A 26,514-nucleotide genomic window follows, 5' to 3' on the forward strand; every position below is an offset into this window, starting at 1 on the left:
AGTTACATAGAAACTTCACTATACTATGAATCTCAGATAATCTAAGATTTGCCTTGGACCTTTCCAAGGGGATTTTGTACATAAAGTACTAGAATATCAAAATAATGTTATCTCTTCTGAATAACCAAAATTAATATACAACTATTGTGTGTGTGTATACTTGCATATAAAGTTTTTTTTTTTTTTTTAAGTGAAAGAGAAGAAGAAAAACAGAATTTTGGCTATTAACCCACTAGTGGTGAGAGAGGGATGATGTACAGAAAATGTTTCCTAAGTAATCGTAACAACAGAATCTATAAAGCTCATATTTACAAGATTTTGATTAGATTTTTCCAGAGCAGTGTATCTTTTCCACCATTGTTTTGTGTCAGATTGATTCAGCTGGTTAGAACAAAGCATAAGTAGTACATAGTTATGGTTCCCTCTTTTATATCGAGCATGGAGAATTTGAAGGGCTATTTTTACATTTTGTGCTCCGCGTAGACAGATATCTATAGATGTGGTGTTAAGATGTGCAGCTCTAGTCATTCTATGCCATGATTTTTGCTCACATTTTTCCATTGTTTATATTCAAAAACAGATTGTTACAGAAAAACACTGAAATTGAAGGCACAAGAATTAAGTTATAATGCAGCATGAATTTTGTTTGGTTTTTTACTTTTTTGACCTTTGTTATAAAACAAGGTGACATTTTTTTTTTTTTTCAGCTTAAAATTTTATAATTCTTGGCCCTGGGATCAGATGGTATGACTTAGGCCTCATTAGGGAAGTTCATGGAAGAAAAAGTCCCATCTCAGGAAGAGATGTCTTTATTATGTAGTTTTAAAAGGTCAGGAAACTACTTTAGACAAGTTTTTCTTAATGGCATATAACTCAAATTTATAAAATACTAGACCCTGTGTTTTGGAGCCAAACAGCTGTTTATTGGGTAAATTTGACTCAATAAATGTTTATAAAGGATCCGTTATGCACACACAAAAAAAAAAAAAAAAAAAAACCAGAACTGGGCCATGTGGAGAATTTACGGATAATTCCATCCATTCACCAAATATCTGTTAAGCATTTGTGTCAGTCTCTGTTTTGGGCACTAGATGCAGCAGTGAATAATATGTGTGGTTTGTTGCTGTGGAGCTTATATTCTAGTAAGTGAAATTTGGGCCTGCTCTCAAAGAGTGAAGTATATGGAAGGGAGTTGACATTGGGGCCCAAAATCAGTATCTGATAAACTATCATATCAAGGAGTGGTAGCGTAAGTGTCATAAAGAAAAGAACAAAAAGTTTATGGGTGAAGATCCACAGAAAATTAAAAAAAAAATCCTACTGGGAGGCTAAGAGAAATCAGTAGGGTTGAGGAACGTATGCTGTGAATGAAACTGTATGCCAGATCAGAGGAGAGTGCAGAAGGTGCTGGGGGTAGGGGCTTGGGGTTACTGTTCAAGTTTGTAATTGTGAATCATCAGAATGAAGGAAACAAGTTAGAAGGCTTTCCAGGAGGAATGTTGGCCAGGTGGATTTAGAATATGAAGCTAATTTTTGTAATAAAGATATAACAAGAATTGTTCTCCACATTTCAGACTGGCACTTCCACGGGAAGATATATACTGCCAGAAATCTTCAGGTCGTGGGGCCCTTCTTAGGCATCTGGGATTGAGAAAGGAGAACGAGTCAGTGGGTCCCTTGACAGATACTTTGCAGAAGTAGCCAACCCTCATCCCTTTGTGTCTCTCAGTCTTACACTTAGTATAATTTATAGAATCCATTTGTAATAAAATAAAATTAAATAGGTGACCTCGAAATTCATGAAAGACTTCATGAATTTACCTATACATCAGCAAATTAAAAAAAAATAAGTAGTTAACACATTTGGTAAGGGAGAATGATAGTCACTATTTATCCGTTTCTACCTATTGTCTGAATTAAAAATTTTCACTGGTGTTCTGAAAACTCCTGGTGAATGCTTTTCAGGAGGGCAGATTTCATTTGCAAGTGTTCTGTGAGCAAGCCTGCTGTGATTTTCTCCATATATTAATAACTGGGAAAGGATACTTTGACACATACATGCCAAGAACTTCATGGTTGCTTCCTAACTGACCATCCGTCTCCTGTCCTAATTTCCACCTCTCTGATCTACTCACCCGGAAACACACTCACCAGTGTACTTTGTACTTACTTTCTTCCTTTCAGTTATCCACATGTCATGTTATTCACCAACTGTTATTACTACTTTCTGATTTTCCTCTGTAATATGAATTTTGTTGTTTATATGTTGATTTTTCTTCCCTCTTTTGGAGGTTCTTTGTCCTAAACTCTCATCTCAAAATCTCACAGAGAACTGTATTTTCTCAGTGAGGGTCTCTTTGTCCCTAAAAGTTCTTGATTTTTCAGGACAGGAGAGAGTGATTGGAGCCTACACCTATCTTGATAGTGGATGGTCTTATCAAGGGCAGGAGCAATTTTTGTGGCTACTGTTCCAGTAAGTGGAATATAGGCTACACCTGAACTACTTACTTTTGGTTTAAAGACAGTCTCCAGCTTAATTACAATCTTAGAAATAACACAGCCAGTCAAGTATATGTAGGTGGATTAGATAATTTTTTTGGAACCTGCTCATACAAGACCCTTCTAGGAATCTGTCATACTCTGCATTCCTCTGAAGGGCTTGCATACAGGCAATTTATTTGGGAATATGATGCTAGGGAGCAGGAGTGCTAGACTGGAAGCACTTAGAAGGAAAGGAGGAAAAATGAGTGCAAGGATGCCTTATCAAGGCAGCCCGCCCTGTGGGTGATATGCTCCACCCCACCAGGATGTTCTGAGGTACCTTCTGAAAGTCACCTCAGAACAATACATCTGGGGGCAAAAGGGAGAAGCATTTGTCCATGGGTTGCTGTTTCCCATTGGTCAAGAGTGGCCTGGAAGCATTGTTCCCACATACCTCACTTCGCCCCTGTTTAGTATGTAGCGGGGTCCCTGCAGGTGACCAAAGCTGCAGTCTCAGAGAAGCCCTGGACAGGAAAGAAGAGGAGCACAGGTACCAATTTTACGTGCCTGAAGTAGAGCAAAGCCTGCCTGGAACTGATTGCCAAAGAAATGGCTACTATTGAGGATTTTGAGGTGGTATACAAGGGGTGTCCAATATAGAACCCATGTTTTATGCACATGCCCCTGCTCCACGTCCCCAACCCTAGCCATAGCTGATTAGGCCAGGGAAAGAAATGTGACTCTCACTGCGTGGCTGAACTTGAGTTCCCTGAAAAAGCCAGTGTGTAAGTTGGCACAGAGACTGACTGGAAGAAAGAGAAGGCTGCAGAGCACAATGGAGCAGAGGTGCCCTGTGACCCTTGAGACTGATTGGGAGAGTAGCCGGTGCCTGGAGTAGATGCAGGTCATTCTGTAGTTCAGAGCCTGTTTCAGTGCAGACATATGTCTAAACTTCACTGCTCCCTTTTCTGAGGACTTACCAGTGAAATGGTTCCATAAAGCAAAGCAGAAAGTACCCAATTAATAAGGAAATCAAATATATTCTCCATTGGACATTTTAATCAATTTTTATTATCTTCAGTTAACAAGTTGTCAGTAGTTAACTCTACCACTAATAGAACATTTCAGGAGAGTTTTCATCTAGATTGGTATAGGCAAACTTGAATAAGAGGGGAAAGTAAAACCGCTTTTATAATTAAAATTTACATAATTTTTATAATAAAACTTTAAAACTCATTAAAATGCCATTATATATAGCTAAGATCTTACCTACATTAGATGTGTCTTTAAAGTATTGATGGATCTGAATGGTAGTATGAAATGTCTATGATCTTTGGCAACATAGGATAGTACTATAAATTTTACTTAGGAATGAATTTTAAGTGTAAGGTGTCACAAAGTTGCCATCATTGGTAGATTAATACCTATGCTAATCCTTTAAAGAATACAAAGCAATATATTTTTTCTTGATTTTACCAAATAGTAAAAGGAACTCTATCAAATTGTAGTGTTTTTATGTGATGACAAGGGTTCCCTTTCTCTCTCTCTCTGCTCTCTCAATTATGATCTGATTGAAAACTTTGTGAGAGGGGTGCCTGGGTGGCTCAGTTGGTTAAGTGTCCTGCTTTTTGTCTCAGCTCAGGTCATGATCTCACAGTTCGTGAGTTCAAGCCCAACATAGGGCTCTGTGCTGACAGCATGGAACCTGCTTGGAATTGTCTCTCCCTCTCTTTCTGCCCCTACCCCACTTATGCGCGCTCTCTCTCTCTCTCTCTCTCTCTCAAAATAAATACATAAACTTAAAAAAAACTTACAAAAAGAAAGAAAGAAGACTTTGTGAAACTTTTGGATCCCTATTAGGACAAGATGCTGGTAGTGATGATGGGAGAAATATGCTTTGTCATTGTGCTTTGCAAACATTTAGGGAGTTCATCTGAAATATTCCAGAGCCCCTGTTGAGTAATATTGGAAACAATCTTGCTTTGCTCCTTTGAGAGATATAATATAGTATATTTCTCTCAAGAACTATGTTTACAGAGAAGTAATTACATTACTATGGAAGATTAAATTATTGTCAGTAAATATTTACTCTCCACTATCACTGCTCCATTGACTTGCTTTGGACTATAAAATGTGGATGAAATAAAAATATTCCAGTTTTTGTGCCCAGAAGTTAAGAAGCATTATGTGTTTCTGCTTTTTCTTCTGAGAGCTTCTGATCTCTGCTGTGAGAGGAACATGCCCCAGGTAGCTGCAGCCCGTGCTGCCTGGGCCTCTGATGAGATCATGGAGCAGAAATGAACTCAGTCCTAAACTGGAGCCGAGCTCACTACCCTGAAACCTTTAGAAGAGCGATCCATCTGAGCCCAATCCAGATAGACTGAACTACAGTCAACCATGCTGACCATGAGCGTGAGAACAATTGCTTACTACTCACAGCCACTAAGGTTTGCTGTAGTTTGTTATATCACGGTATTTTGACAATAGCTGACCAATATAGTTACTCATATAGAATAACATACAGTGACACCTTTACATTTGTAGTAGCTGTTAATATGTACATGGCATAAAAATCTGGTGTCTTCTAGCTGGAATTTGATAATAGAATAAGTAGGAATTACAAGTGTGGATTTGGGGACGAGAGTAAGCCAAGTTTCTACACTGCCAGCTGTTAACTATCTCACTCTGGGCAACATACTTATTTTCTCTGAACTTGTGTTTTCTCATCCATGCAATGGGAATTAAATAAGATAATGCAGATAAAGCACTTAACACAATGTCTGCTACACAGTAAGTAGAGCATGTATAGAAGCCCTTACCATGAGTGTTACTACTGCACTATCAAATCAGCATACAGTGGATCAGCACGCGGTTCTGTAAAGCCAGATGATCAGCTGCTCTGATCAGATGACCCTCTCTCTGAGATTTATTAGCTCAAGCTCCCTATCCTTGCTCCTTTCTAAAGTCTCGCGCTTTTCCCGAGACTTTTACGAATTCTTGTGCAGTTTATTTTCGTGGCCATTTCTGCTCTGAATTCCTGCTTCCACTGGGCTCTGAGTCTCACTTATGTTTTATAATAAAACTGATTTTCTTCTTTCTCTGCTCCATGCTAACTCAGCCATGAAACTTCCCTCCTTTCCTCTGAATTCCGTGACAAAAGCACTGAGAAATGTCTGTGTGTAGCAGAATTTGTGGAAGGTTTGGATCAGAGAGAGGTAGTTTACCTCAAAGAAAATGAGCGATTTATATTCCATTTTTGCCATAACTCTATTCTTTAAAGCCTCTGGCTTTCCTACTGTATGAACTTTCCACTGGCAACTTGTCACCTTAAGAGTCCAGCTTCCTGCTATGACGTCCATCCCTTTGCTCTCATCTCCCTCTTTCCTCTGCTCTCAGCTTTCCCCCAATTGCTGTTATTTTCTCATAAAGAACTTTCTCTGTCTCTTTATTCTGATCATCCCATGTGTTTACCAGTAGTCATGCAACGTATCTCCATGTAACATTTTCCCTAGTGTTAAATGTTAAAATAATGCATTTATAAATGGCGGTGTCTGTCCCTCACCATTTATGCAATGTCATGTTAAAAAGATGGCATGACTTCTAAGCAAAGCAAGATCTAATTCAATGTATTGACTTATCTAAAGAAATGATAATGACTATCAGGGGAGGCACATTTGCCACCAAAGTATAAAAAATGACGAACTCCAGAGGAAAACATTGTGTGTCTGTCTAAACATTGGAAGATAGTCCAAATGCTACCTAGGGAAAAGAAAAATCTATCCCAGAGCTTTAAATATGTTTATGTATTCACCCACCCATTTATTTATTCATAATTTCCCTCAAATGATGAAATTGCAGCTCTTTATGGGCCACAATTGGTTATCTTTTATATGATTTGGAATCTCAAAGTGTAGTTACTTCTGACTTGGAGATAGATTTTCAGACTCAATAATATGTCATCCAAAGTCTATGCTTCTTTAACAAGATTTTTTCTGCAAGAATTATGACATTTGAGGAAGGTGAGAGAGGAAAGAAACTATATAATAAAACAAATCCTAGTATTTTCTTGAGGAATTCTATATAAAATAATGCCTTTCCTGAAGAGCATTTTTATCTTTGTTTGATTTTTCCATTGTAGCCCTAATCTGTCATATACGATATCAGTAACTTTCATAATTGCCTACATTTGGCAAATGTTACAAGTTTGTCAGCGATAATAACTCAGTGTGTGTTTCACTGTCACTGTCCTTTGTGTCAGTAATCATTCATCTCAAGAATTTGAAATTCAGGCTGTGTGCAAGGACACCGGAATCTGCCCTGTGCCCTTGAGCTTACACACAATTCTCAACTATGTTTAGAAGAACACAAGTCCACATGTGTATGTGTTTATTCAGTCATCGCGTGTTTGGTGAACACTTTGTGCCAAGCACTCTGCCAGGCACTGGAGATATAAAGATGAGTAACACCATCTTGTCTCATGGTGCCTGGAAGTCTAGACTAAGGAAGGAGGCAGACCTGTACACAATCAAATGTTTGGTAAGTGCTCTAAGAGAGGAGCCCCGGAAGTTCAGGGGGCACAAAAGAGAATCATCCTGCTCTGACTTTATTGGGAGAGTATAGGAAGAAGAGGTTATGGCCAAGGGAAACCTCAGAGAGGAGATGGATGAAGTTTGAGCTGAACTTCTGGGATGATTGAGGATTTGCCAGGTGGCTGAGATGCACTTTAGGGAAATGGGCGAGTGTGGCATCTTCAGTGTTTTGTGGCTGGAGCGAAGGGAGGGGAAAAAGATGCAGTGAGAGCCTGAGAAGGCAGTGTAGGCTCCCCACTGATTATGTGAATGAACAACTATAGAATGATCTTAAGAGAAGAAAGGGAGTGACCTGATTCAGTTTGTGCTTTTGAAAGGGCAATCCGAAGGCCATCTAAGGGCACAACCACATGCACCCAGACGTCTCCCACTTCTTTGCAGGTTGTGTAACTCTCTGATGCTGTTCCCAGCCTGTCTGGAAAACTGTCAAACTCTGCTTCAGACCAAGCAGTATCCACTGATTAAACCTTGCCAACAGTCTTTGCAAGTTGAGAGACTCCTGATGGTAGAGTGACACAACCAGCCCACAGCAGAGAGACCCCTTTCTAGTGCCCAGGCCTTGGGCTTTGATACAAGCAGGGGTGGTTTCATCATTTCCTTTAAGAGTGATCTCAGGGTTTTTTAACCTTTTGTGGAATTGGCTTTCTTCCTTGAACATTCTCAGCCCTGCTTTGACATTCCCATGTCCTGCAGAATGCTGCTTATATACACCTTTAGGGGAATTGCTGTTGCTGTCCTCTTTAATTCACTTCTGACACCTCTTTCTGGAGGCCGTAGGTGCGACTGTGCTGTTGGAAGCAATATCCACATTTCTTTCCTAAAGCTTCAATACTTTATGCAAAGGTACCCATTCTGGATCCAGAACTTGTACAGGAAGGAGGGAGTAGAGTTCAATACACTGGTGCCATTCAATGGATGTTAAATAACATAAAGCATCGTGAAAGACGGGCTTCAATCCTGAAAGGAGACATTGTGAACTAACCTTTTCTTCCCGGGGATTTTGATCCCAGGACAATTAAAAGGTATAGAGTATCCTTTTCCTCAAAACAAAGTGGCAGAAATCACACTTTTAAAAAAATCAAATTACATTTGTTTTCAAGTTTCAACAGAAAACTTGAGACTGTATTTTCCACTGTCTTTCTAGTAGACACACACATTGTTGGCCACTATTTCTCCACAGATTTCAGTGGGCAAGTGCATGAGGAGGCACTTTTTCCACCTTACTGATGATTTTTGCAGTGACCGAACTTTATGAAAATATTTTACAAAATCTTCATGAGTCACTCTTCCAGTGCACTTGAAAATAATTAGGCTTGCTATCACTTGCCTTCCTCTCCTTATCAGAGAAGCATTTGCAACCAGGCATTCTGTGAATGTGGCTAAATCGTATCATAGAATCATTGAGAATATCTTCAATATTAAAGTAATCACCATTGTCCCTGGAGCCCTGACACGGGTGCCAGCATCCCCACTCAGGATCCTCTATCAGTCCTGTCTAGTAGCACAACCCGGCAGCCTCTCTTGATGAAGCAATGTGAGGTTTAGTCCTCATTTTATTCCATTTAATTAAAGAACAGCTGAAAAAATCCTGTCTTGCATTTTCAACACATGGTTCCAATTAGTGCGGCAGAGCAGGACCCTGAATTTGATAAAAGCACTGACGTGTACCTTTGGTGCCTGTACAATGTACTCTTTCATTTTACAAGGTGGCTGAAGTGCAGTTTTAAATATCTTTTTTAAATGTTAACAAAAACCCAGGGGTGTAAGCTTAGGAAAAAAGTGAGGAGAAGTGAACACAATTTTGTTTGAATTGCCTGCCATAGACTTTTAGAACCTTGTATGCAGAAGACGCTTATGTGGGAAAATCTGCAGTGGGCATTTACAGGCTTGTATGCAAAAAGCATTATGGTTCATGAGACTTGCACTCGGAGGCTATTAGATGGGAGATCCATCACCTCAGGAAATACCACTTACTGTACTGTAAATTTGCTTCATGTGACCAATCTGCTCGAGAGGTAATGGAAATCCCATTCCAGTAAATTTGTTTCAGACCAGGCTAAAACTGATAGGACATTTGCCTTCAGTGGGACTCTTTCTGGATAACTTCTGGAAGTTCATATGTTTTTAAATAGGAAAGTAAAACTTAGGTCCCAGAATCTGGAAATTAGATGTGGAAAAGCCTAATTTAGGTCATCACATCCCACCTCCTGCCAAAATAAAGGGAACTAGCAAGAGGAAAAAGTAAGATAAAACAAGTAAAATATTTTATGACTGCTTCACATGGTGTGTGTTCTGTGCCGTCCCAGAAACAGTGGAATGATTTTCCATTTCAGGTCATGGGAAAGCATGATGTCTTTAGTCCCAGAAGGGTGAGATACTTAAACTGCTATAAGGCCCTTCATGAAGGTTAACAACAAACCTCTTTGTGCCTGGCTTTTATTTTCAGAGCTACCATTCCATTCTTGGCCCATAATTCACAAACTAGAGAAATGTGCCCATCAAGAACAAACTCACTACTAGTTGCGCTCAGAAATGTTACCCCAGAGTGCCAAGGTAAGAACAAAAATCTAAATAGGATAAAACTAAGTAAATTGATCCCGTATAACTGCAACTTAAGAAAAATAGTCATTGAGATGGTCTTTCTGATGGCCTCAGTGCTTGAGACTATATCAACAGATTTACTGGGTGTCCTCCCTCAGTTCTCAGAACTATAAAACAACTTTACACTTTTCTAGAAGGAGCTTCAAAGAGTAATTGAATGAAACCCCGTAGACAGATCACTCCTCAGCTTATGCCCTCTGTTGCTGTTGGTGATGTGTCTTCATCCCATGACTTGGAACTAACTATGGCATCTTTGATGATTTTTCTAAATAGGCCCACTAATTCTCACCGTGAGTTGACTTATACATAGGTGATTATTCTACATCATGAATGAACCATTCTAGATTTAGAATGTGTCTAAATCTTCAAATCACAGTCTTAATTAAACTGTGCTATAGATACATTTCTTATCCTGTCTTTTTTTTAACGTAATTTATTGTCCAGTTGGCTTACATACAACACCCAGTGCTCATCCCAACAAGTGCCCTCCTCAATGACCACCACCCATTTTCCTCTCTCCCCCACTCACCCTCAGTTTGTTCTCTATATTTAAGAGTCTCTTGTGGTTTGCCTCCCTCCCTGTAATCCTGTCTTGAAACCCGCTCCAGTAGCCATCATGTCCACCACTCCACCGAAGAGTTCTTATCAAGTCACAAAGGATCTTCAAGTTGCTAAAGTCATTGGTCATTTCTAGCCTCATCTTAGTCACACTGAAACACTGATAACTTAACATACTTGATCTCTGATTCATTGTTGTCTCTTGGTTATCTTCCTCTTCTACTGGCTATTCCTTCTTTATGACTTTTTTGCTTCCTCCTAATTTTCTCAGTCTCTATAAAGGGATCTGTACTCAGATCTCTTTTCTTTACATTATTGGCTAAGTGGTCTCATTTAGTCCATGACTTTAAGTAACTTTACATGATGAAGAATGCCAACTGCCTCCTGGCCTCTCTTCTTGGATGTACAAATGACATGGTAACTCTAACATTAAATTCTTTATTGTGTCTTCAAACATACTTATTTACCAGCCTTTTCCATTTCATAAATAACAATTCTATTCAACCAGTTGCCCAGGCAAAAACTTTTGGAGACATCCTTGATTCATCCATTTCTCTCTAATCTCCAATTGTAATCTATAGTCCATAATCTCTAATCTCTAATTATAACGTACTAGCGATCTGCTCCCAGCTCCATTTCTGTGGCTTTACCTCCAGCCCTCCCCCCGCCTTTTTTTTTTTTTTTTTTTGCCCTATCCCTTTTCCAGCCACAGTCATGTCAGTACGGTGCCTTGAATGTGCTATTTCTCTGGCTAGAATGCTCTTCCCTTCAGATTAGCTACATAGTCACTCCCTTACTTTTTTCATGTTTCTATTCAGATTCCATGTTATTGGGGAGGCCTTCCCTGACCATCCTATGTAAAATAGCACCCTTCTAGCATTACCTGCCACACCATTGTTTCTCTTGCTCTCATTCATCATTTTCCACATCAGTTTCAGACCTGGCATATTATATGTGTTCATTTGTTTGTTGTCTGTCTCCCCTCACCCTACTACAAACACCATTAGAAGAGGGACTTAGTCTCTTTTGTACTCTCCTATAATCTCCTTTGCCTAGAGTGCTGCTTTGTGCACATAGATACTTAATAGATTTTTCTGGGTTAATGATTTAAATTTTTATCACAGTAACTATAAGAGCAATAAGGCATGGGAAGTTTTGTTGATTAGGCCCACTGACTTGTTACTAGAACAAACCCTCTACTGAATCTGACATGAAAGCTTGGTCTAAATTATATCAGACTCTCTTAGCATTTATAGTGTTCAAGAGTTTACATTTCTATGTACAAATCATATGTCCAAGTCCCAACAATATTAAGGCTCAAAATGAGATCATATTAATTTTACTATTTTTTTCTGAGTTTTGTTTATTTATTTTTGACAAACTTTGTGTATATTGAAGGTGTACAGTATAATGTGTTTTTTTTATAATACATTGTTTGATATATGTGTGTATACTGTGAAATGATCACCACAATCAAACTAACCAACTTATTTATCACCTCCCATAGTTAGACTCTTTTGTGTGTGTATGGTGAGGACATTTAAGATCTACGCTCTTAGCAAATTTCAGGTCTACAAAACATTACTGATACAGTCCCCATGCTGTATGTTGGATCTCTAGAACTCCTTCATCTTGTAATTGAAAGTTTGTGACCTTTGATCAGTATTTCCCCTTTTCCTCCATCCCTCTGCTTCTGATAACCATTATTCCACTCTGTGTTACTATAAGTTTGACTTTTTTTTTTTAAGATTGAACATTTAATTGAAATCATATGATATTTATCTTTCTGTATCTGGCTTATTTTACTTAACATAATGTACTCCAGTTTCATACATATTATTGCATATGGCAGGATTTCCTTCTTTTTAAAGGCTGAATAATAGTCCATTGTGTATTTATACCACATTTTGGTTATTCATTCAACTCATTTCTCTATCTTGGCTGCTGTGAATAATAATGCTGCAATGAACTAATTTTTGACAAAGGAACCAAGAATACTCCATAAGAAAAGGATAGTCTCTTCAATAAATGGTCTTAGAAAACCTGGATTGCCACATGCAAAACAATGAAATGGGATACTTTGTCTTACACCATACCTAAAAATCAACTCAACATGAATTAAAGACTTAAATGTAAGCCCTAAAACCATAAAACTCCTAGAAGAAAACATAAGGGTCAGCTCCTTGACATTGGTCTTGGAAATGATTTTTTGGAATTGATACCAAAGCAGAGGCAACAAAAGCAAAAATAAATAAATGAGACTACAGTAAAATTTGAAAGTTCCTGCACAACAAAGGAAACCATCAACAACATACGAAGGCAACCTATGGAATGGGAGAAAATATTTGCAAATCACATATCTAACAAGGAATTAATATCCAAGATATATAAGAATTTTATACACCTCAATACCAGAACAACAAATAACTCGATTTTAAAATGTGAAAAGGACCTGAATAGACATTTTTTCAAGAAGACATGCAAATGCTCAACAAGTGTATGAAGAGGTAGTTGACATCACTAATCATCAGAAAAAATGAAAATCAAAACCATAATGAGATATCACCTCATACTTCTTAGATTGGCTACCACCAAAAAGTCCAAAGATAATAGGCTTTGGTGAGGATGTGGAGAAAAGGAAACTTTTGCACACTGTTGGTGAGAATGTCCATTATGGAAAATAATGTGGAAGTTCCTCAAAAAATTATAAATAGAACTACCATGTGATCCAGCTATCCCACTTCTGGGTATATATTGAAAGGAAAAGAAATCATTATTCTGAAAAGATATTTACACTCGCATGTTTTTATTAACTTTATATATCCAAAACAAAGACCTGAGTCTTCACTCCACATGACTGTTGAGTTCTCTCTGCAAGTGGGTCTTGGTCATTGTTTATCATTTCAGCCAAGCATCTGGCTTAGAGCTTGGGTCTCTGCTCCTTTTGTGGGCCACTGCTCACTCCTTTATCTCCCTGGAATAGGTTTCTTTAAGCTGCTGCTGCTCCACTGAACTGCTTCCCAAAGTGGGGCAGCAAGCCTTCTTTGATTCTCTGCAGCACAAGAGACCAACCTTATTTACTTTTAATAAAACCATATCAAGTTCTACACTGACCTCCATATTGCTAAGCTTTTTTTTAATAGGAAATTTATTGTCAAATTGGTTTCCATACAACACCCAGTGCTCATCCCAACAGGTACGCTCCTCAATGCCCATCACCCACCCCCCCCTTCCCACCCACCCCCAATCAACCCTCAGTTTATTCTCAGTTTTTAAGAGTCTCTTATGGTTTGGCTCCCTCCCTCTCTAACTTTTTTTTTCCTTCCCCTCCCCCATGGTCTTCTATTAAGTTTCTCAGGATCCACATATTGCTAAGTTTTGTGGTCATTTCTGCAGTCATCACTTTGTTCACACTGGTCACTTGAAAACATGAAAATTTGGGACTAATACAAGGAAAGTTCACCACACTGACTAATTTAATTTACTGTAGCTAGACCCATAAGGAGTCACCAGTAACATGGCCATGTTGCAAGCAACCAGCTTATCAACATGCACCATCCAGCACACACATATGTACACCCCTCACTGGGATTCTCCTCTGCCATATCTCCCCTCCAAACCTAGTCATGAGCTCAAAGGAAAAATTCCCTCCTCTTTGTATCCTAAATTCTGCCTCCTGGACCATCGTGAATCCCAGGATCTCTGTCTCCTTCCAAAATGATTTTGTAAGTTCTCCAAGGAAAGCTCCACACCTTGCCTGTGGGTCAGTCTTAACCTGTATCCTTAAACAGGCAAATGGTTCACTATCAGTGTATTTCCCCCAAACTAGAGCCATTGAACCATTCATACACTAAGTATGGGACATCTGCAATCCATTCTAAGCTGCACCAAGCCCAATCAAGTTCAAACATACCCAACTTTCTTTAGTCTTCAGATTCCCTGATACCAAGATCTTGACATATGGGAACAATATCATGAACACATGTATTTATTGTACACACATACACACACACCATTGACCTGTATGCTCTGAGATGGTCTTCTTAACAATAAACAGTAATATGCTATTATAAAGCATAAATCCATATAAAGACAAAAAAAAAGTTTTCTGCCCTGGACTCTGCTCTCCTCTACCCCAAAAACTATCTGCAGAGAAAAAGAACTGTGTGAAAACATATTTGATTTATGTGACTAAATGGAAGACCCATCCTCTGGACCTAAAGGGCCTCAATCCAGGTTGTTATTTCGGCCTCAAGAATAGAGATATTTACTTTCTTTATTATTTAGAACTGAAAGGCACATTGGGTTGTTTTTCCCAGATTAAAAAGGCTGCATCAAAATGGCAAATTCCTTACTTTCACCTTTTGGTGTCCAAAAACTTCTAAAGGGCATCCAATGCAGGAAAGCTCTTGCATATGATGTGTTGAGTGTTTGGGTTGGTACACATTCCTCCTCTATAATCTGGGCTAACTTTACCTATTAGATAATAATAATACTTTGATTCCAAAATCAAAATCATTGGTTTTCATGCCATATAATAAATTCTCACATCTTTTCTGAATTGTGAAATGATAGCTGTCTCTAGAATACAGTGATGTTTTTCTGTCAGACTGTCATTAGGAAAAATTGTAAGGAGACTCTGCATGTGGTTTCCTAGAGTGGCCTATAATAAGTTAAATCTGATTAATTTCCCTTTAAATATGCAATGAACAAAACCCATTCCCACCCTCCACCCCCGCTTTTTAAATTTCTGCTACATGGGACTAGTCCATGGGAGAAAAATTGCTCTTTCTCCATCTTTTCCCCTTGATCTCTCATGATCCCTTCATTGGGTCCCCACTGTTCTGTTTCCAACCTTCCCACTAAGAAAATATATCTGCCCAAGTCTCTTATCCTGGGATATTCCTGCATGACAAGGTAGCTAATAAATTGATGCCATAGATAAAGGACAGTTAACCTGGACTGGCTACCTTTTGTCTTGTTATATGTTCCATTTGACAGGCCTTCATTGAGCTAACTCAGAATTTTTGACATAAGGTTTCTTTTTTGTTTGTTTGTTTGTTTTCTGTAGCCACTCAGTGAGGCTTTTCTTTTAATCAGTCACTAGAGTATATGAAGCAGGCAGTTCTGGATTCCATGTCCAGTATTGAGTTGGTTCAGATGCACAGAGACGTCGGAGCAAATGATGCAAGGTCAAACTGTTCTTAAAACATGGCTCTGGGGGCGTCTGGGTGGCTCAGTCGGTTAAGCGTCCGACTTCAGCTCAGGTCAAGATCTTGCAGTCCGTGAGTTCGAGCCCCGCGTCGGGCTCTAGGGCTGATGGCTCAGAGCCTGGAGCCTGCTTCGGATTCTGTGTCTCCCTCTCTCTCTGCCCCTCCTCCGTTCATGCTCTGTCTCTCTCTGTCTCAAAAATAAATAAACGTTAAAAAAAATTAAAAAACAAAAAAAAAAAAACATGGCTCTGGTTCCTTACTACAGTGAGGTCTACGCTGAACCTCAATATAGAAAGCAACAAAAGAAGAGTTGGAGTAGGATCCAAGAGTTCGGTCCGCCTTATCCTTTGGGAAAAAATTTACAAGCCTTTGGTCCAGTGATTAAGAGATTCAGATTAAGAGAACAGATTCAGGAGTCAAACAGTTGAATTCAAACCCTTGTTCTGGGTGACTCTTGGGAAATGTCTTCCTCTCCCTGCACTTCACTTTTGTCATTTCTAAAATACAGCCAATAATCTCATCACAGGTGGTTCTGAAGATTAAATGAGATCATGTAAAACGGCACTTAGCACAGTGCCTGGTGCCCAAGAAGAGCCGTGTTAAAGGTGCGGGATGGTTAGTGTTAGTCTGCTGCCACTTCCGTTTTAACCAAAACTATTAGGACAGATGAGTGCAGTATGATGCCCCATGCAATAGAGCTGTTGCCCATGACCGAACACTCTCCTGAGGGTAGCAGAACAATCGCTGTTTTGTAAATTAGTTAAACCACTCCCTAGTGTGGCTAATGATGACTAATACAGCAGAAGGGAGTTGGCCACCCTTGTGCAAGGCACAGTTGGGAAGTTGACTATGCTCTGCTTACAGAAATTCAGGTCACTGCCAAGCTCTAATCCATGTCACTCCTGCCATAGTTCTAACTTAGAAGAAATTCACTCATTTGTAGAATACACGTCAACCATTAACATATGCTAAATACAATTTTGGGGGAATTCCCAGCCAACTTCCTAAAGCAAAATACACTCCATGAATAGTGTCCTAATAGCCTTTGATGAGGCAGACTGTATTGGTATCTACAGTTTAGCATGGGGAGAGACATAGTCCTTGATAGATAAGTAATGGGAATAAAACCTGGAAAACTCATATTTTGATGGAAACAGTAAAATGGTTCCCTTGGACCACAGCATCTGAATTCTTTAATTTTTGTACTGCTAATAGCACAGAGAAGCACAATATTTCAGCTAAGAGTGTTAGAAAGGTATAGGCATGAAACAAATGTCTAACAGTTTAAATGGTTTCTTAGAAGGGACTGAAATATGCTTCCTCATTTTATATACACATCCTTTTTACATATTGCTCCAGATAGGATTGCAAAAGCAATGACCTTGCAAGAAACAAGACCTCAACTGAAAATGATATGCACCGTTAAAATACGAAATAAAACACACAAGCCAACAAAGCTGAGATTTAAAAAAAAAACTTGTATTTTTTTCCCCTTATGTTTCATTTGCCTATACTCATTCCAACTTGGCCTAATTTGCTGATCACAAATCTGGATATATTACTAAGACCTTGTCAGGATGCTGAGAAGGGACAGGAGCCCCCAACTCAGGTTTTAGCTATTTCAGGGCTACTTCTGCTTTCCCTAAACTTCCCCTCTATCACCACTGAGGCCTTTTAAAGGATATTACCAAGAACTTGGCAATGAGGGCATGTGTCCTTTGTCACTACGTGTCTGATTCTTGTTATAGATTCCCTGATGCCTCAGTTCTCAAAGCTGTGGATCCGGAGCTGTGGCTGTTGTCTGTCTGTAGTGGGAGAAAAGTAGAGAGAAAAGTAGGGAGAAAACTGCTTAGGAGAAAAGTAGATTCCGTGCGAGAAGCATGTGACTCCCACGCTCCACATCTTGTGTTATGGGTCACTCAAACATGCTCCCTGAGAAAGCTCTCAGGAACAGGGAAATCATCATTATTTCCTCATTCGTTATCTCTGGGAGAGAGAGGAGGGCCAGTCCCTTTTAGAGTCCCCCCTATCTTCCGAGTGCATCTCTGCTTTTGAAGTGTCAGTAAGCTCCAACTGAACTCATCATCTCCCTTCTATCTTTAGCCACATCTCGTTCCTATTTTGGTGCTTTCCAAATTGGTGAAAGGCACCAACCTTATCGTGGTTGTTATCACTGACTCTTCCATCTCCTGACCAGACATTTTCTTCCATCAAATCACAAAATTTTGTTACTTCTTCCTCTATAATGGCCAATTTTCTCTACCATCACCAACACTACTGCCACTAACAGAACTACTACTATTGCCTGGATCTGTGTCACAGATTTCTAGTGAGTCTTGCCCTTTAACCTTGCCCCTTCTCAATCCTTCTCCTGGTTCAGTCATTTTCCAGCTCCACTTTCCTTAATTGCTCCCTACTGCCTTCAATAAAAAATGTCCAGTATTCTTAAAGTGTCTTATAAGGCCTGTCTGATATGATGCCTCCTTACTTCAGTGACATTTTTATCATTCTTTCTTTTGCTACTCTTTCCTCCCCTCCACCAAAAAAAAAAAAAAAAAACCAACCCTGTACATATTGGCACTACATCTTTCCGTGCTCTCCCTTCCCTTCCAAGTCCTTGAATATGCTCTTCCCTTTGTCCTGAATACCCTTTCTCACTATGCTGTCTCCATTCTTTGACTAATTCCTATTCATCTTTTAAGTCTTGAGTTGAATGTCACTTCCTCAGAAAGCTTTCCCTGACCATGTAAATCCTGATTAGGCATTCTTCATAGATCCTGTGTCCACACCATATTCCCCCCACCATATAGCATTTAGCACATTTAGTCCACATGGCCCTTGTAACTGCATGTTTGCTTCTCTGTCTCTGTCACAGTCATTCATAAAGACAAGAAGCCAATCTTTTTCACTGTTCAATTCTTTGTACCCAGAGTAGGTCTTCCTGAATACATAAATGAGTATAATGGAAGCAAACGTGAGAAAGTATTTAAAGGAGTGTCAACATGTCAGATGCATCTGAGAGAGCAAATGAGCTGAGAGCCAGAGAATGACCTTTGGCCCCATGTGAAAGTGGTTTGTGACTGTGATAAGAGCACTCTCTGAGATGTAACAGAGTAGAGTGGAGTGGAGTGTGTTGAAACTGCCTACGACGTTAGTACATGTAGACAGCAAATGTAGACAAGTTTACTGTGAGATGTGCCATGGTAAGAGGAAGACAGCGCTGCTGCAGGAGAGAGAGGGCATGACTGCAGGGACATATTACGTGAACGATTAAAGACACTGCTTGTTAAGAAAGTCACAGTTGTCCTTAGGGTCACACAAAAGGCAGACCCAAAAGAAGGAATGCCTATTTTGGCAAAAGCTCATGAGCACATTTTGAATCTCAGATTCGGATAAAATGTGCTAGGACAAAGGAGTTAAAATTCCAGAAAACACTCAGGAAGTAAGTTTACAATGTTGCTTCACTGCTTTGTGCAGCACGTAATAACTTTATTGGTAGCTTTTGTTGGCTTGTTGTGATAACCACATAAAGGAAAAGAGCTGTAAGTGAGATGCAGAGAATGTTTATGCTTTCGTTTATTATTCAATATGGACGTCACAAGGGTATGAGGAGTCGCACAGCAAATAACCGTGTACTCACAACCTACCTTCAGGACTAACATTTTATTAAATACAGCAGAAGACCTGGTGCATCTTGAATTTAAAATGACTTTTATCCCAGTTGTACAGGTCTCCAGTTAAGGCACAGATTAATTTTTTAGCCTGAAAAAAAAATGTTTCCACTATGGAAAACCAACCTGTTGAAGTTTATACAGAAAATATTTTCAGTAAACAAAGAAGAGTGCAGAGTTTCAGGAAGAAAGTGTGAGGGTCATGATGACAAAAGCAATGGAGGACCCACAGATGTGCCCCAGTGCCTCCTCACTGTCATCAATCATAAGCCTGTCCTATTCCACAGTTCCAACCACTAGGTCTTGGACCCCTGGGGGTAGCAGAATTTATTGTGAGGGGTCTGTAAATCCATATGCACATTCAGTATGACTAGACTAAATAAATAATATGTCACACACACACACACACACACACACAGGACTATTTTTTAAATGTCTATAGGTGAGGTGATGAATAAAATATAAATTCACTTACTTGGTTCACTGAATTAATAGAAGCCTTTGATCATTATGTATTTTCTCAGTCTATAGACATTGAAAGTATAATGTCTAGCATGATACAGTCCTCATACTCAAAAGAGATTGGACTATTGCCATTGTTATTTACTAGAAAACATGTATAAAGCCACTGGATGATGAATTAAACAAGAGGCAAAACGTTTTCTTTAATGTTTCACTAATTATTTGCATTACCAAAGGTTTCCATAAACAAACTATTGTATACACTCTTTGTCTTTGCAGGATGCCTTTATGCTAACACCCTCCTTAGTCCATACGTCACACAACAAACACCATCAGATCTTGGAAAATGAAATAGAGTATCTAAGGGGTGCCTGGGTGGCTCAGTTGGTTAAGTGTCTGACTTCCAATTTTGGCTAAGATCATGATCCCAGGGTTGAGGGATTGAGCCCCACATCAGGCTCTGCACTGACAGGGCACCCACCTGCTTGGGATTCTCTCTCTCTCTCTCTCTCTCTCTCTCTCTCTGCCCCTCCACTGCCCACACACCCTCTCTTTCTCAAGAAAGAAAAAGAAAAAAAGCATCTAAGGATCAATCTTGTAGGAGTCTGAGTAGGGTTTCTCTCCCTCCTTTCAACACTTGATAGTTCTCCCCTGGATGGGGCGATGGGCAGGGGTGGAGTGAGACCAGAAATCCCAGTTTTTTCTTCTTGTCTTCTGTTCCACATGCTTTGAGTTCCCCTGGGGTGCTTCCATCCACATGTGGCCCATTTCTAATTTGTCCACCTATAATGAGTGCCGTTTTGTGCTTTATTCATGCAGAGGAACCCAAAGGCCCCTCGTGTGCTCTTACCTGCCTAGATACTCAGCATGCACCCTTAAGAGTGTCGATTTGTTTGGTAATCATTTATTTCCAATGTATTTGTCTCTTCTCACAAATAAGATAATAAACTGAAATATCTAAGCACTTAATTTGTATTTTATGTTGAATGGAATTGACTGTGGAGGAAAAGAAACTCTCACCCTTGTCTCAGTTCTCTCTCTCGCTAGTGTCTAAGTGAGCAATAGAAATGCTCTTTGATATTCAGACATGTTTTACAAAAACTCTTCACTGAAATGTTTTCCACAGTGAGACAGCACATAAGATGGCACATGACCCAACACCGTTACTCTGATTCCCATAATGAAAAGTTGATTTATTTATCAGTTTTCTTTCAATGTTTATGATCACATAAAAGAAGAAACCTTAATTTAGTGTTGGCGTATATTTAACACTTCTTACAGGTCCCCACGCTCCCTCCATTTTTCATTTATTTTTTAACAGAGAGAGTGTCTAGGTCTCACATTCAGAGCCTTTAGCACAAGGTAGCAATGTTTACATAAGTTTTAAAGCATTTTTTTTATTCATTGTATATATATCGTGTAGCTTCCATCTATTTAAGGCAAACAGTAGATTCTTTTTCCATCTACGGTAGTGATATAATCTTGTAAAATAATAGAGTGAGTCCGGTTAAAGAAAAATATTACATAGATACCGATTTGATAGTACAGCCGAAACCATGTGAGTTACTTAAGAACGAAGTTTGGGAGCTCCTGCTTTATTATAAAGCAAATAGATTATTGGGAAACATGGAATAATAACCTGTGAGCACTAAATATTTTATCAAGGCAGAAAAGCTAGTCATCACACAACATTGTAAATAAGAGGTTAATGTTATGGCCATACAGAAGTGAGTAGGCATGTGTGAGTTAGAGTTTTGACTTGACATTTTCCACCATACACTATTATATATGGTTACCAATAGCATCGGCTTCAACATCTTTGAATGTGAAGAAGAATGTGAAAAAAATAAATTTGCTTGTTTTTAACCTGGACGTTTATCATTTTTCTGCTGCACAGTGTCACAGAATCCATTAATAAAAGGGGTTAAAGATTACGCCCTGAGAGGCTGGCAAAACAGTTCTCAAGTGCACTACTCAGCTCGAGGCAGACGTCACAAGGGGAACTGGCTGTCGTTTTAAAGCTAGTGGGTGTAAAACTTGCTGTTTCTTTCTATTTGTCTGTGAGATAATTCTGGCTCTCCCTTTCCCTCCAGGACATGGCTGCCAAAAAGAATTAATCCCATACCTACCCCATTCATGATGACCTCGGAAACAGGAGAAGCAAACGTTTCTTACTGTTAACCAGAAGCATTTCCCCAAATGACTGCAAATAGCACAAATGTCTGTTCCATTGATAGATAATTCCAGTGACACTTTTTTTTTTTTTTCAGCCAAGTAGAGATAGCGTCACAGCAGGATAAAGTGGGCTGGAGTCACTAACTTTGACGTTCCAATCCTGGATCTCCCACTGCCTAACTCTCTTCTCTCAAGCCAGCCACTTAACCTCTCTTTTGAAGTCAGCTTCCTCACAAATGAGACCAGCTCACGTGTACTTCTTGTCTAAGCACCAGATAAGGCAGATAATGTACAGAGGCAGTAGCCACAGCTTAATCCACAATGTAAAAGTGCTTTCCGGAAGGGCTTCTCCCCCACCCCAGGATTTCTTAAATTACTAAATTTCATATGCTGTCCACCAGTGTCAAAGGCGACAGCCAAATAAAAGGCCCGTCCTTGTACTAAAGACCAGGCCTTTCCCTGGTTATGGACTTATTTTAATCATGAACCTTGATATACTTGTAGAAAAAGTTGACTTGTTTTTCTTCATATCTCCCTGTTGGTGGGTATCGTTTAATGGGAAATTTTTCAGTTTTTTATTTGCTTTTAGTTGTATTTTGCGTGTATGTATTTTTAGTTTTTTAGTTTTCTGATTTTCCAGGTATCTACAGAAGACTCGAAATATCCACCTTACTTTCCAGAGAAGTAGTTTTTATAAAACAGAGATGCCATTTGTTTTCCATAAAACATGCTCTTTTTTTGACATCTCCTGTAATATAGAGAAGACATATTCATGTATTTACTTGGGCTGAGAAAAGATAGCAAAATTTAGTCTTGGATATGTATAGATAACACTTATCTATTGCCTCCACCATTACCAAAGAACTGGGTTCAGTTAGAATAGGTATTTGCTGAACAGTAAGGAATACTAAGAGATATCTTGTGTGGGCAAATTAGTTTGTGTACTTGACCCAAGCAGTTAGCACAGAGCAAAAGGGACCCAGTTTTCTGGAACCCTGTATCATGTATTGTTGACTCCTGCTAGTTATTTCTTCTCTGCAGACTCTCATGAACTAAAAAAGCAAATTGACTTCCAAAAGTTAACCTATGCATGAATAAAAGCACAACATACACAGAATGTTTTAAGTCCTTCTGAATTCTTTGATGTTCCATCTCTAATAAGGAACTAACTAGATTAAATTTAAATTCTTCAGATATGAAGTAAAACATGTATTCAATATATTTTACAACTTTTGAGACTGTAGAGATAAATGATTATTTTGTAAAGTGGTTTTTGAACCTTACCTTGATTCTGAAGTTTCAAAGGAACAAATTATGGTTGAGAAGACTGATAAGAACCAATATGTGTTGAAGATTGAAAAGCCTCAGGGACATTTTTTGTGTCTGATTTGACCAAATCTGTTGACCATTTTAGCTTTTCATCCATCTCATTAGAAATAGTTTTCAACAGGGGCACCTGGGTGGCTCAGTCAGTTAAGCATCCAACTTCAGCTCAGGTCATGATCCTGGGGTTTGTGGGTTCGAGCCCCGCATCAGGCTATGTGCTGACAGCTCAGAGCCTGGAGCCTGCTTCACATTTCATGTCTCCTCCTCTCTCTGCCCCTCCCATGCTCATGCTCTGTCTCTCAATAAGAAACAAACGTTAAAAAGAAATAAAAAAAATAGTTTTCAACAAAGATAACCATTACGCAAATTACAAGTGGTGTGTTATGTGCGTGATTAGGTTTTCCATTTTTCTTTCTTTGAAGCTTTAAAAAAAAAATCTTTTGGTGGTTATTGTAATGGAAGTCCACTTTCATACTGGATTTCCTTTCTTTCTCTTTAACCGTGATTCTGAGCTGAATCTCCACCAAGGGGGAAGTAGCATTGGTGCTAATCCCAACTTGGCAGAATTATTGGGTTCCACCCGAACAGTCACCAAAACATTTGGGTTTAGTCAGAATACCAATTCATCACTTCATAAAACCAAAGCTCTTCTCCATCCCACAGTAACCTGTTCATAGACCGTAGGGAGAGTGAGAGAGATGTGAATAGACTCACTGAATAATAGGGCCTGGCCCTCTCAGATGTCAAAAGAGATCTGAGAACCTTCCATTTCTTAAGGCTCCTGGAGTATTAAAACAAAAAGAGGAGAAGAGGAAAAACTCCAGAACAGCATAGAAATAAAGTGTAGCACATTTTAAGTGCTTAAAATCATGCTTTAAACACATGAAATATAAAATAACCTTTCTGGAAGACAAGATCAAATGGCCAGATTTGAGGCTGTTTGTGATTATAACAGCCCTAGCTAAATGGTTTTACTAAAGACACCTAGCTCCCAATCATCATAGCTCCTGCTCAGGGCTGAATGGAAGTTCCAGGATCATTTAGCCTCATTTGATAGATATAGATTAAAAAAACTGAGGCCAAAGAGTGCAAATTATGTGCTTTAGAGTGCAATTAGTTGGTGAAAAAGCAGATCTCTGTATACTCTCTGTGCAAATGGAAGGCACAGAGGAGGTCTTGAGTGGGCGAAATGACTACTAGCAGTTGATAAGGTGATGAGTATCAAAAGCAATATTGCAGAGAAAGTAATTGTTGGGCAAAGCCACCATAAAATGGACTGAGTCATGGCCAGATGTGGCCAGATGTGGCTAATCAAGACTCCTGATTGACATTTCTGCATGATTTCGGTGAGGGCTGCATTTATGACACTACTTCATAAGGCGAAATTGGAAATTCCTTATTTCCAATACCCTTATTCTGTGGTTAGTTCTCTAGTTGGAAATCTGTGTGAGATCCTCATGGAGACGGGTATTAACTTTTCCCATTGAATTTCTAAGCTAGGAAGCTGGGACTCTTAGGAGTCGATTTTGACTCAGTCTTTTGTGAGACACTCTCATCTTTGAGTCATGCTTTAATAATTTGGATCTCAGCAATGACTTTATTTATCTTGGGGAATTTTACTTTTCTGGACAACCAGAATAATTCCTCTTTTAGATATCAGAAGCAGACACTGGAAAAGCTGCTTTCTGTGTCGTTTTCATACTGTTAGGATTCTGGGCTCCTTAGTAACTTGGCCAACTGTCTTGAATCAAATGTTAGGCGAGTGCTATTGGCTCTATCTCCTCATAGATCATTTCCAGCTGTTAGAACAACACAAATATGAAATCTTCTGAGCCAGGAAAACTTGAAGTTTTCATTAGATCCCCATACAAAGATTAGATGCAATGATTAAAAAGAAGTATCAATCCCCTGTGTTTGGAGGGTGATGGGATATGGATAGCATCACACTGTTAGTGGAAATATAATTTGTTAGAAACATTCCAGTAGGCAATTTGACAATGTGTATCAGAAGCCTCAAAATGTATATATTCTCCAATTCAAGATGGCAGACTGACCACATGCATTGGCCTCTCATTACTTCCAAAACCTTATTTACTGAATTAAAAGTATAGAAATGTAGAATAAAATCTCCCTTATACCTGTATCTCTCAAGTTCAGTAAGGAAGATGGAACAATTAGTTCAATAGAGAGAGCTCAATGTAGGCACCTATTTATGAAAGTGTAGGAACATCTAAAAAGCCAGATGGATTTGCAACATCAGGGGCTACTGCCTCCAGTGGACTGGAGGGACCAAAGAAAAAATTATATTGCTAGAGCTCAAGGCCCTTCATGGTGAGAGGTTGAACCATGAGAACGGGGCTGCCTGGAGTCAGGAGGTGTTGGACAAAAAAGAAGAAACCACTTCTAGAGATGCTGCCAATGGCAGAAAGAGAAGGGAGAAATATATTGCCTTCTTCCTTCTTCTCTCTCCAATATCCTACCAGTGCTTCCCACTGGCTGAACCTCCATGGAAGCCAGTTGGCATGGAAATGTCATTTACAGGAGCTGGTCACTGCTCTGTGATCGGGAACAGAGCAGGGATATGTTGAGTAATGACTAAAAGTAAAAAAGCAACTGCCTGGAACAACAGACAAGAGAGAATGGGAAGTGTGTATGTCACTAAAGATTGAGCTATTTAATAAATTACTGGGATACAAAAAGTAGATGAGAGCCATTAGGTAGAAGAAAAGGGCAGAGCAATTGCCAGCCTAGAATACACTTTGACAGCTCTGTAAAGGAAGAAAGCTAATCTGCCCTGTGGAACCCCTGACATGCCTTGGGTATAGAGTCAGCAGACACAACAGAGGGGAGAGTGAAAGATGGAGCTAAACAGAGAGAGATGCCTCAAAGGTCTGAGTGTATCCAGAATTCTTCAGTCAGCACCCTATCTCCAACATATATAAACACAGTAAGCGGGCAGTTGGCATTATACTCCCAGTCAAAATATACGGTGACTCCTTTCTAAAGTAATTGGGCAAACTGGGAAAAGATAACATTTCTACATTTGCTGATGCCTCAGAGGGAAGCCATTATCATTTCGGCACTGTGCAGGCACTCAGCCTGGGAGCCAGTTACCACTCCCATTGATCCGCAAAGTTTACTGGCCCACACTGCCTGGCGCAACCCAGGAAACAGTTTCAGAAGAAGGGGAGGGGCCTGCTGGGAGAACAGTCTTCTACCACTACAAAACCAGAATATCTATTCCATCTACCCGGCCTGCTTTCTTAGTAACAGAGAGAAGCCACTAGAATATGAGGAGAACTAGCAGTATAAAAAGAAAAGTACGAAATTCTAAAAAACAAACAAACAAACAAACAAAAAACAATCTTGGAGGGAGTTGAAATGATTCAGGGAACAAAAAAATCATCCTTAGAAATATTTGCAAAAAGGTTCAAGAAA

General features: G+C 39.3%; 1 protein-coding gene across 6 annotated transcripts in view; it reads left to right on the forward strand.

The window, feature by feature from the left end:
* The window catches only part of XRCC4 (X-ray repair cross complementing 4), a 297,500-nt gene that overhangs the window by 222,311 nt on the left and 48,675 nt on the right, over positions 1-26,514 (forward strand). Inside the window, exons 9-10 of one of the 6 annotated variants that reach the window (XR_003413805.2) lie at positions 9,517-9,623; positions 21,669-23,190. The exons of 2 other annotated variants lie outside the window; for them this stretch is intronic. The gene's annotated coding sequence lies outside the window, so the exon portion shown is untranslated. Of the gene's footprint in view, positions 1-9,516; positions 13,082-21,668; positions 23,191-26,514 lie in introns of those variants that run through there. 3 more of the 6 variants (XR_008299483.1, XM_015074916.3, XM_053224603.1) reach the window with 3 other exon arrangements.

The sequence above is a fragment of the Acinonyx jubatus genome, chromosome A1, assembly GCF_027475565.1.
Source record: "Acinonyx jubatus isolate Ajub_Pintada_27869175 chromosome A1, VMU_Ajub_asm_v1.0, whole genome shotgun sequence".
Taxonomy (NCBI): Eukaryota; Metazoa; Chordata; class Mammalia; order Carnivora; family Felidae; genus Acinonyx; species Acinonyx jubatus.